Source organism: Schistocerca piceifrons, chromosome 2 (genome assembly GCF_021461385.2).
Source record: "Schistocerca piceifrons isolate TAMUIC-IGC-003096 chromosome 2, iqSchPice1.1, whole genome shotgun sequence".
Lineage (NCBI taxonomy): Eukaryota > Metazoa > Arthropoda > Insecta > Orthoptera > Acrididae > Schistocerca > Schistocerca piceifrons.
The window spans coordinates 851,018,987-851,030,854 of NC_060139.1; the positions used below are offsets into that span (position 1 = coordinate 851,018,987).

Below are 11,868 nucleotides of genomic sequence, written 5' to 3' on the forward strand. Positions count from 1 at the left end.
TGAGAGCTACTGACTTACGAAATGCCACATGACTATTGAATGATATTTGTATGCTTTGGTTTGCGTAATTGCTTATTTCATTTGACATCTGTTTTCCAGCTGTGTTGCAGCATTGGTTTCATAAAATAAAATTAAATGCATTTGCTAATGTGAACACTTTCTGTCAACAGATCTATTAAATAATAATTTTGTGATCCACATTCTTCAAAAAAGGAGCACTTGGAAAGGAAAGAACAATAAGAAGGGACTGGTAACAGTAACTGCATACATAATATTCTTTTCAAGTACATGGTAATATTTCTTTTACAATAAGTTGTTGTGGTGCACCACTTTAATTACTTAGACATTAAGATGTGATTATACATTTCCCTTATCTGCATTGTTATCTTTAGTGTACTATTTTTCCTGCTTGAGCTATGTCATGTTTAGATATAAGCTGCTGTTTGCCAGCCATAGTGTTACTGAATTTGACTTTGTGTTACTCTGCTAAGCCAGTTTTACTACTCATTTATTTCTCTTGTTGCTACGCATTGCCTCATATTAGTTGTAATGTTGAATTGCTTGGTAATTTAGATTTACTGTAGCTTGCTTTGCGATTTTCCATTTTTTTTCATTGCTGTTTATATTAATTGTTTTATGTGCTGCTGCATTGCCTCGTCCCTTAGTTTAGCATCTGAGCTCAGTAGATTTAAGTTAGCTTAAGAGGGGTAGACTATATAAGAAACTGACTATGGAGAGTAGGTAAAGAATGCATTGCGAAGTTATATGAAACAGACTTGGAATGAGTATTGTGCACTGAGAAATAATTATATTGAAAAAAATATGAACAGAATACAGAAAGCAGGTATAGATAGGACTTTTTGGGAATAATGTTGAATGAAGGGAGATCTCCAAGAGGTAAGAAAGTTTTGTTTGCAAAATACTGCAGTACAACAAACCCTGTCCTTTCCTTTTGTATTATCCCACTATATGTTTGTGTACCCTTGTGTATTTGTTTTCTTCCTGTCTCTGTGTAGTTTCATAGAATTTTTTTTTCTTTTAATATTAAGCTACATTCACTATGATGAGGAATACTGTTATCCTCGAATATAATTGGCATTAATAATATGTTATTTACCTTATAAATATGCTTACACATTATTTATTCTGTTTTGTTTTAATGCTCATGTGTGAAGTTGATGTTTCGAAAGTGATTCTGATCTTTTATTTTTGTACTCATGTCATAATTCCTGTAACACTGATGTATATGTTCATTTCTATTCTTTTGTAAAGCCTGTACTACAAATGTTATCTGTATTATTATGTTCTTTAATGATGTATTTTGTACCTTTGTTATTGTATTTTTATGTTACCAAATTGTAATTGTTACCAGTTCTTCAAATTAAGTAACATTTCACTGCACACGTTTCTGTTGGTCATAGTACATGGACAATATGTGAGAAGTAGGGACTGATAGTGTTTGCACGTGTGTTAATGATTCAGCAAGGGACTGGATAACAGCATTGCTGGATCTAAGGACAATTCCAGAAACTTTGCGAGTGCACAACTGGTGGTTTATGGACTTGCTATATTGTCCGCAAGACTCTTCGATGGTGATTGTGCACCTGCACATTTGCAACAGATGGCTGCTGGCTGTCTCTACCAGGACTACAGTGGGTCTGCATCTTTGATGGCCCACCAATTGCTACAAGGACTGCAGTGGGTCTGCACCTCTGGTGGCCCACCAGTACCGTAATTTCTACCAGAACTACAGTGGGTCTGCTCTGTGATGACCTAACTACCAATATTCTTCAAAACGTCAACTGACTCTGCTGTGGGTTTACTCTGTTGTGGCCCATTACCTGTCTGCATGTCGAGTCAGCACTGTCTTTCCGTTGGAAGGACAACACTACTTCTTCAAGACTGCATGGAAATCCACTACGTCTGTGTGCATTGTCTTTTACTGGTCAGACTTTGAGAAAAACACTGCAATTTTACTGTGACAAATGATGAGGACTGTCTTTATGGACTGTGAGAAAATTTTAGCTTTTGACCAACATTGTATCAATAAGTGTGTGCCTTTGATTTCTTTGTTATTGTAATTGTGAAAAAAATTTTAACAAATATGTATTGGCCAGTGCCCAAAAAAATTTGTAAAATTTTTTTTGGGTAGCGTGGGGGCTATGTAAGTAGGCTGTTTAGGTTTTTTTATTGGTAATGACACCTCTGTATGAAAATCACTGGCTGTGCTGTGTGCAGTCTGTGGCTGCTTTGCATTGTTGTAATACTCGCCATTGTAGTGTTAGGCAGCTGGCTGTGAACAGCGCGTAGCGTTACGCAGTTGGAGGTGAGCCGCCAGCAGTGGTGGATGTGGGGAGAGAGATGGCGGAGGTTTGTAATTTGTCATGAACTGATATATATATTATGACTTGTGATGATATTAAGGTAAATACATTGTTTGTTCTCTATTAATATCTTTCATTTGCTAACTATCCCTATCGGTAGTTAGTGCCTTCAGTAGTTTGAATCTTTTATTTAGGTGGCAGTAGTGGCGCTCGCTGTATTGCAGTAGCTTGAGTAGCGAAGATTTTTGTGAGGTAAGTGATTTGTGAAAGGTATAGGTTAATGTTAGTCAGGGCCATTCTTTAGTAGGGAATTTTGAAAGTCAGATTGCGTTGCGCTAAAAATATTGTGTGTCAGTATAAGCACAGTCTTGCATAATTGTTCAAAGGGGACGTTTCAACTTGTTACAGAACTCAATTAGTCTTTCTCCTCTTTCATTCCTTGTCCCAAGCCCATATTCTCCTGTAACCTTTTCTTCTACTCCTTCCCCTACAACTGCATTCCAGTCGCCCATGACTATTAGATTTTCGTCCCCCTTTACATACTGCAATACCTTTTCAATATCCTCATACACGTTCTCTATCTGTTCATCTTCAGCTTGCGACGTCGGCATGTATACCTGAACTATCGTTGTCGGTGTTGGTCTGCTGTCGATTCTGATTAGAACAACCCGGTCACTGAACTGTTCACAGTAACACACCCTCTGCCCTACCTTCCTATTCATAACGAATCCTACACCTGTTATACCATTTTCTGCTGCTGTTGATATTACCCGATACTCATCTGACCAGAAATCCTTGTCTTCCTTCCACTTCACTTCACTGACCCCTACTATATTTAGATTGAGCCTTTGCATTTCCCTCTTCAGATTTTCTAGTTTCCCTACCACGTTCAAGCTTCTGACATTCCACGCCCCGACTCGTAGAACGTTATCCTTTCGTTGATTATTCAATCTTTTTCTCATGGTAACCTCCCCCTTGGCAGTCCCCTCCCGGAGATCCGAATGGGAGACTATTCCGGAATCTTTTGCCAATGGAGAGATCATCATGACACTTCTTCAATTACAGGCCACATGTCCTGGGGATACACGTTACGTGTCTTTAATGCAGTGGTTTCCATTGTCTTCTGCATCCTCATGTCGTTGATCATTGCTGATTCTTCCGCCTTTAGGGGTAATTTCCCATCCCTAGGACAAGAGAGTGCCCTGAACCTATATCCGCTCCTCTGCCCTCTTTGACAAGGCCATTGGCAGAATGAGGCTGACTTCTTATGCCGGAAGTCTTCGGCCGCCAATGCTGATTATTTATCAAAACTTAGGCAGTTGCGGGGATCGAACCCGGGACCGAAGACGTTTTTGATTATGAACGAAAGACGCTACCCCTAGACCACTACCGTCATATATAGTGCACCCTTTAGTTTTCGTTCCAGGTACCTGAACTAAACTTCTTCTCCCCGTGTCTGTGACCATATCCCTCTCCCCATTGTCCATCATCATCATCATCATCATCATCATCTCCTCCTCCTCCTCCTCCTCCTCCCCCCACCCTCACCTGTCCCTCTTACTGGCTTTGACTTTCTTTCATTGATGTTGCAAACTAAACCTTGATTGCCTTGATTGGTAATTGAAGTCACTTAAAATGAATACACCTTATATATAAGGCAGAATCGATTACTCAAATGGTTTAAATACCCTGCTATCGTAGTTCAAACGATAGCAAGGAACACTTTTTCATAGAATTCCACAATACTTTCTTTCTCGCAGTTGATTTTAAAAGAAAACCTACACTTTGTTTATTACAGTGTCGTGCCAAAGTTTGATGTATATGTAAAGAGAGAGAGAGGCGAAAACATGATTGCGGTGCAACGGTAACGGCTTAATGCGTATGGAACTGAACCACGAACGAGGACAATTTACCGTACTCCGGTTCACCAAAACTACCAACTAGTCCAGTTCCCAGCGGCACCGTGTTGCAACAATTTACTGTGTCACCCTGTGAAGCATAGAACACGTGAAAGTTGGGGATGCCCATCAAGCTTACGACGAATTCTGAAGGCTGAAAAGTGGTACTTTTCAAGATCGCTGCACGCTATGAACGAGAACGATGTGGATCGAAGGATGGAGTGCTGCCAGTGGTCTGATGGCATGCTTCACGAGGATGAACGGTTTTCCAAGATGATTATCTGGCATGACGAGGCGCAATTCAAACTGAACGGTAATGTGAACTGCCACAACTTCGTGTGCTGGGCTCCTGAAAATCCTCACCACACAATAACACCCGGTAGATTAATATGTTTTGTTGCATGTGCGACATCGATCCGGACGACGACTTGTAATACAGAAAACCAGAACCAAAACGGCAACAACCGAATCCAGACATATATTTACCTGGATCACCCACGCAAGTTGACCAATATTGCTTCGACCTCATTAAAATTCATAGTATCGAATTCTGCTCTGAATGTCCCAAAAGATGTTCTCTCTTAGCTACATTAACAGATAAAAATATCTGTAGAGGGCATAATTTTTGCCATAAGAGTATTTTACATTTTACTATGACTTTTAATTAATTAATTACGTATCACATGTTCTGTTAACGTAGCACTGTTTGATATAGCACTACGAGATGATTTTTTAATTGATCAGACATTGTTGTGTCCAAATAACGATTATGACTGGTGTAGTTCCATTTAACATTACTAATTATTTCAAGTATCCAAGAGCAATTAAATTAATAATTTCGTAGTCTGAATGTTACCTCAACTTTCATGATGGATTTACCTAGCCTGGATCTAGGTGCAGTGACGTGAATTCAGTTGCTGCCAAATCTGAAACTGTGCCAGAAACTGCGATGGTACTAACTACAGAACAGAAAATGAACAACGTGAGAGCAACACTAGAGTCTATAGTAGGTCCCGTGAATCAGATTGCAACAAAAGTAAATATGTTATATTCCATAATGAAAGAAGTAGACACGATAGATTAAATCGAGGGAAAAGTAAATGCGATAGATTCTACTGCAGAAGAACCAACGCGCATTGTAACCAACCACAACGAGATAGATTCTATGCCGGAAAAAGTGAATACGATATACACTACTGCAGATTAAGTCAGTATGAGCGAATGTAAAATGGGCAAGCAAAAATTGACGAAGCTGTTACAGAGTTATCTCACTGAGTAGATGAGATTTCAATTGGAATAGATAAACAAATAGACAAAAAAAGACAAAAAACTAATTGACAACGTTTCTTCTAAGAAGAAAGAAATGTCCAATTGGGTAGCTAACCAAAGTAAATAAGCTGAGGAAACCACTGAAACAACATTCTCCATAATGTAGCAGATGTATAATGATCACATAGTGCAATGGAGTGAAGACCAAAGGAAACTCATTCATGCTTATGTCGAAACGGCGTGCTATAAACATTTACATGATATGGAAGTGCACGCTTATGAAATCATGGAAAATAAACTATCAAAGCATGATATGGGCCATAGAAATCTCTTGCACTAATTATGTGAGGAAATGAAAGTCATACACCTTGGAATTACTGACATAAAAATAATGTGAAACTACTAGAAGATGGCACATCTGTCTTTGGTGCAGATGATGCATCTAGCGTAAGCAGCCACGTCATGTGCAATAAGCATAACAATGGGCACACTACTAGTGGACCCCCCACACATCATGTTATGGGAGCAGTGCCATGTGTTTCTGCCTATCTCATGGAAGAAAACATGCACCAGGTAACTCAGTTCGCCACTTTCTCGCTGGACGTTGGGAGACGCATAACATCGTACTGTCATTCAAATATGTCATTCCGAATATCTGGAATGACACACAAAAGATTAAATTAGTGGCAGATTTCACGCACGGTGATCCAGTCTTATGGGCTACTGAGGTGTCTGAAAAATATCTAAAGTATTACGATTTCCAAAAAGGGCTTTCTTGAATAACTATTGTTCCAAAGGCCAACAAGACAGAGTAAGAAAACAGGCATTTAACCCTGTCACCTATCAGAATAGGCAAGGTATTTTGCATGCTTGCTTCTAGATATATTCAAATGAGACAAACTATTGGGGCCAAAAACTAGAACCCACAGATGTTCTAAGAATTTTGGGGGGAAAATTTCCCCTTGATTTCGGAGAAATCTTGTGAGTGTTCAGGATCACAACGTTGATGAGTTTCTTTCTGCAATCGATGTGCTGGTGGAAGATCGGTGCAGTGCCAATAATAATATTGTGATAAAAAATATATATCGCATCACTAGCCAGCATAACTAGATACGCGGATTAACTGAAAACATAAATATATATATATATATATATATATATATATATATATATATATATCGCATCAGTGGCCAGCATAACTGGATACGCAGATATTACTCTAACCATTGGTGGTTAGAGTGCTGACACCCAAGTTTTCCGATAATCTGCGTATCTAGTTACGCTGGCCACCGATGCAGTATATACAGGGAGGTCCATTGATAGTGACCGGGCCAAATATCTCACGAAATAAGTATTAAACGAAAAAACTACAAACAACGAAACTCGTCTAGCTTGAAGGGGGAAACCAGATGGCGCTATGGTTGGCCCGCTAGATGGCGCTGCCATAAGTCAAACGGATATCAACTGCGTTTTTTAAATAGGAACCCCCATTTTTTATTACATAATCGTGTAGTATGTAAAGAAATATGAATGTTTTAGTTGGACCACTTTTTTCGCTTTGTGACAGATGGTGCTGTAATAGTCACAAACGTATAAGTACGTGGTATCACGTAACATTCCGCCAGTGCGGACGGTATTTGCTTCGTGTTAAAATGGACCGTTTACCAATTGCGGAAAAGGTCGATATCGTGTTGATGTATGGCTATTGTGATCAAATTCCCAACGGGCGTGTGCTATGTATGCTGCTCGGTATGCTGGACGACATCATCCAAGTGTCGGATAGTTACGATATTTAAGGAAACAGGAAGTGTTCAGCCACATGTGAAACGTCAGCCACGACCTGCAACGAATGATGATGCCTAAGTAAGTGTTTTAGCTGCTGTCGCTGCTAATCCGCACATCAGTAGCAGACAAATTGCGCGAGAATCGGGACCCTCAAAAACGTCGGTGTTGAGAACGCTACATCAACATCGCCTGCACGCGTACCTTATTTCTATGCACCAGGAATTGCATGGCGACGACTTTGAACGTCGTGAGCAGTTCTGCCACTGGGCACAAGAGAAATTACGGGACGATGACAGATTTTTTGCACACGTTCTATTTAGCGACGAAGCGTCATTCACCAAAAGCGGTAACGTAAACCGGCATAATATGCGCTATTAGGCGATGGAAAATCCACGATGGCTGCGACAAGTGGAACATCAGCGAACTTTGGGGGATTAATGTATGGTGCGGCATTATGGAAGGAAAGATAACTGTCCCCCATTTTATCGATGGTAATCTAAATGGTGCAATGTATGCTGATTTCCTATGTAATGTTCTACCGAAGTTACTACAAGATGTTTCACTGCATAACAAAATGGCGATGTACTTCCAAAATGATGGATGTCCGGCACACAGCTCGCGTGCGGTTGAAGCGGTATTCAATAGCATATTTCATGACAGGTGGATTGGTCGTCGAAGCACCATACCATGGCCCGCACGTTCACCGGATCTGACGTCCCCGGATTTCTTTCTGTGGGGAAAGTTGAAGGATATTTGCTATCGTGATCCACCGACAACGCCTGACAACATGCGTCAGCGCATTGTCAATGCATGTGCGAACATTAAGGAAGGCGAACTACTCGCTGTTGAGAGGAATGTCGTTACACGTATTGCCAAATGCATTGAGGTTGACGGACATCATTTTGAGCATTTATTGCGTTTTTGTGGTATTTACAGATAATCACGCTGTAACAGCATGCGTTCTCAGAAATGATAAGTTCACAAAGGTACATGTATCACTTTGGAACAACCTAAATAAAATGTTCAAACGTACCTACGTTCTGTATTTTAATTTAAAAAACCAACCTGTTACCAACTGTTCGTCTAAAATTGTGAGGCATAAGTTTGACTATTACAGCGCCATCTATCACAAAACGAAAAAAGTGGTCCAACTAAAACATTCATGTTTCTTTACGTATTACACGAATATGTAATAAAAAATGGGGGTTCCTATTTAGAAAACGCAGTTGATATCCGTTTGACGTATGGCAGCGCCATCTAGCGGGCCAACCACAGCGCCATCTGGTTTCCCCCCTCAAGCTAGACAAGTTTCGTCCTTTGTAGTTTTTTTGTTTGACGCTTATTTCGTGAGATATTTGGCCTGGTCACGATCAAAGGACCACCCTGTATAGGGATAGTGTCAACTCATTCCGCATCAACTACAGCCTGAACGTGACACAATGAAGCGCCGAAACTGGTTGCAACAAAATAAAGAAACTCATAAGGACGGCTGCAGGTGTTTTATTTTCTCACAATAGTAAACAACCGTCGTTCTCCTGTCAAAAAGATGGACATATCACAAACAGCAGTCGTGCATCACGTGACAGCAGCCGTGGGCACGGAAGCAACCATTATAGTAGACAATCGGGCAGTAACTCGCATCAGCGGCAAGATCCATCATCCCAAGAAAACTCGCGAAGTTAGTGGCAAAACACCAATTAAAAGAAAAGGAACAAAAGGAGATGAAATAACGAAATAACGGGAGATGGCGTAATGGATGTGTGTGATGTCCTCAGGTTAAGTTACGTTGAAGTACTTCTAAGTCTAGGGGACTGATGGCCTCAGCTGTTAAGTCTCATAGTGCTTAGAGCCATTCTCTCTCCTCCTGGCAGACGCCGTCGTGTCGAAGAAAAACAAACTGCATGTAGGAGTGGAAATGCATACTTGTGTTGATTCATTGTGCCTTCCTGTATGGCGAGGTCACCCAGGAAATGCCTCGAAAACATTCCTCAGGCCATAACGATCTATCCTGCAACCTAGACCCTTCCAGCGATTGTTGAAGGGTGTTTGCTTTCAGACAATTCGCGCTGTACGCGCCATCTGTCCGATAGAGCATAAAACGTGAGTCATCTAATAAGGCTACCTGTCGCCACTCGGTTATGTCCAGTTGCAGTATTGGCCTGCAAATTCCAGTATTCGTAGCCGACGGACAGAAGTTAGCGTGATTGCAAGAACCGGGCGCCAGCTGCGGAGGCCAAAACGCAGCAGTGTGGCTGAACGGTCGCTGAGGAGACACTGTTGGAACCCCTTCGTTCATATGGGCCGTCAGTTCCTGAACAGTAGCACCTCTGTTCGCCCGCAAGCATGTCAGCGGCCCCTGTTCGCCCGCAAGCATGTCAGCGGCCGTCGTTCAAGCTGTCGTCTTTGCCTCAAGGTGCACCACAGTTCCCTCCAAGCCGGATTTGGATAGCACCCATTTGTCATGCACAGTATACTTTAACCACGAGGGCAACCGAACAGTTTACGAACTTAGCCGTTTCGGGAATGCTTCCACCGGTGGGCCGAAAGCCAATGATTATGCCCTTTTGGACGTTGCTCCGGGACTTAGCCGCTGGACGAGGCTGCCGGGCAAAGATAAGGAAAAGAGATAAGGAAAGGACAGAACACACTTTATTGTCTATAATAAATCATACAATCACCGTTGATCTTTATTTTACAATTGCCATTGCCGACTTTCGCCCATAAGAAGAGGTACTCATCAGCATTTAACTTCTTCTTCCTTCTCGTAGTCAAAGTAAATGGCATGCTTGGAACAAGAGTACCATAAGGCTGTTTAGCCAAGAGTCCTGTAGTCTCAGCTATACTCCATGTCTTCCAAGCCAAAATTTTAGCATCTGGAAATGCTTCAAGGCCATCATAATCTGCTTGATTGCCCCATACAACAGCAAGTGTCAACCAGGTACTACCTCCAAACACTACTTGTACATCGCAGGTAAAGTTCAGATGGAGTCCACGAAAAGCATTTGGACCTCCAATTAATTGCTGTTTATTAAGCTGCCCAGCCAAGTCAATATCAATCGCCTTCAAACTGCGATACACAGGTACACTGCGCCGCCAGCGACGACGCCATGCACGTCGCAGAGGCATTGCTGTGGCAATAACAACGACTATGTTGTGTTCCGAGTACCCCGGACACGCTTTATTTAATCCCCACTGCTAGTGCTACCACCCCCCATGTGTGAGTGGTTATTGCACTTTGATGTCGAACATCAGGGGTGAATGATAGGGACTGAATGATATTTTGTAAAACTCTGAATGGATACTGGCAAAATTTTAATCGGCATGTGAACTGGCACTGTCTGGAACAAGGCATCTTTTATAGAGAATGCATGAGGTACGAGCAGGTAATAGTAATAGCATTACAAAATATGATGAAATGAGGAAAGCATTATACAAACAATACAAAAATGCTTTAAAAATGGTTCAAATTTCTCTAAGCAATGCGGAACTTAACATCTGAGGTCACCAGTCCCCTAAGCTTAGAACTACTTAAACCTAACTAACCTAAGGTCATCACACCCATCCATGCCCGAGGCAAGGTTCGAACCTGCGACCGTAGCAGCAGCGCGGTTCCAGACTGAACCGCCTAGAACCGCTCGGTCACAGCTTTAAGTCTTTGTTTGAGTCATGAGGCTTCTACACTGCCCGCATCTCGTGGTCGTGCGGTAGCGTTCTCGCTTCCCACGCCCGGGTTCCCGGGTTCGATTCCCGGCGGAGTCAGGGATTTTCTCTGCCTCGTGATGGCTGGGTGTTGTGTGCTGTCCTTAGGTTAGTTAGGTTTAAGTAGTTCCAAGTTCTAGGGGACTGATGACCGTAGATGTTAAGTCCCATAGTGCTCAGAGCCATTTGAGCTTTTACAGTGCATAGTAAGGGTAACGGTAACAACATACGCATTCAGGGACTGAATTTTTAGCCTTTCGCTTTACTCAGCAAATGGAATAAAGCTCCGCGAAGTTACAGGAATAGCTATAGGAAAACAGAAACCAAGAAACGCATGTATAATAGTAACAACATACGCATTCAGGGACTGAATTTTTAGCCTTTCGCTTTACTCAGCAAATGCAATAAAGCTACGCGAAGTTACAGGAATAGCTATAGGAAAACAGAAACCAAGAAACGCATGTATAATAATAACTCGCTCCGCCGTCTCGTACTGCATCGCCCAGCAGGTGGAATCGAACCACTCTGACGTTAATCAGCTACAGGTTTGAAGCCTGCACACCGGACCACCGGAGCTCAGCTGGGCGAGCAGCTTTTCTTTTGCGTGCTATTTAAAGGAAAACTACGTATACAAACATCATACGAGAACTTCTATAAGTTTGCAATTCAGTTTCTATAGTTTGTTAATAAAGAAGGTAATTTTCCCTCTAGGAACATCCATGGAGCTGTTCGCACGAAATGTGCGTGTAAAAGTAAAGGCTCGTCGATCTCCTCACCACGACCCGTTGCCCACCCCTGCCGCGCAAGCTCCCGAGAGTGTGCACATGCGCGACTTATCCTGACTGCCACTCGTTTATTAAGTGCAGTAACGGGTCAGACGTTCAGCGGCAAAC

The 11,868-nt window shown here is 41.9% G+C and overlaps 1 non-coding gene across 1 annotated transcript; it reads right to left on the minus strand.

The window, feature by feature from the left end:
* Positions 1-11,474: 11,474 nt before the first annotated feature.
* Positions 11,475-11,561, minus strand: Trnastop-uca. Its single transcript has one exon. It is a non-coding gene; the product is annotated as a tRNA-Sec (tRNA).
* Between the last annotated feature and the right edge of the window lie 307 nt (positions 11,562-11,868).